The 951-nt window shown below is 38.5% G+C and overlaps 1 non-coding gene across 1 annotated transcript; it reads right to left on the bottom strand.

Moving 5' to 3' along the window:
- Positions 1–618: 618 nt before the first annotated feature.
- LOC118483595 lies at positions 619–724 on the bottom strand. The gene has a single exon (XR_004870882.1). It is a non-coding gene; the product is annotated as a small nucleolar RNA R71 (small nucleolar RNA).
- Between the last annotated feature and the right edge of the window lie 227 nt (positions 725–951).

Below are 951 nucleotides of genomic sequence, written 5' to 3'. Positions count from 1 at the left end.
ATAAAGATTGCTACTTTTTATTCACGGTTACGCGAGGTGTGTTGATTGTGCAGGTAATAGGTTTGATGGATGCATACTAGATTATCTGGAAGATCATCACCGTGAGTATTTGAACCCGAGATAAAAAGATTAGCAAGACATAACCGAGTTGTCCATAGAGCAAGCTTGACTTCAAGCCCAATTTCTTCATACATTTCTGATTCGGAAGGAAGTGATACCGAAAGCACAAATATGGCAGGTGGCGAAGGTGACCCACCACTACCCGGAGTAGATACTCATTTTAGGCCGACGATCTTTAGAAACCCATCTCCAATTGTTACACCGGTTTTAAATGGGAGAGTATTTGAAATCCGGCCTCAGTACTTGGCTATTTTACCAACCTTTAGGGGAGTTGCATCAGACGAGCCTTACACACATTTGATTGACTATGCAGCAATATGTAGCACCATTGGGAAACAAGGCTTTACACCCGAAGAGGTAAAATTACGTCTTTTCAATTTTCACTCAAAGATAGAGCTAAACAATGGTTTTCAACTTTACCATCCGATAGTATTCGAACATGGGATGAAATGCAAAGAACTTTTTTTGAGGAATACTATCCGATGAGTAAAACTAGTGAAGCTCGAAATGCTATCAAATCTTTTAGTCAACATGTTGGGGAAACATTTCATGAAGCCTTCAAACGTTTTAATGAAATGCTTAGAATGTGTCCTCATCATGACATCCCTAAATGGGATTTGGTCAAAAATTTTTATGATGGTTTAGTCACCGAGGATCAAAAAGTTGTCTTTGCATGTAGCGGTGGAACCTTTTAACTCATGATGAGAATTATGAATGGAACTTTTTAGAAACTTTAAGTAAAGGTTCAAAAACTCAAGCTTCGGCTGATCGGAGTGTTAAACCACATCAAATTAAAGTTGTAAATGACCAACCTAGTAATGAGAGGTTTGA

Source organism: Helianthus annuus, chromosome 10 (genome assembly GCF_002127325.2).
Source record: "Helianthus annuus cultivar XRQ/B chromosome 10, HanXRQr2.0-SUNRISE, whole genome shotgun sequence".
Taxonomy (NCBI): Eukaryota; Viridiplantae; Streptophyta; class Magnoliopsida; order Asterales; family Asteraceae; genus Helianthus; species Helianthus annuus.
This window is presented reverse-complemented; position numbering and strand designations above follow the sequence as displayed.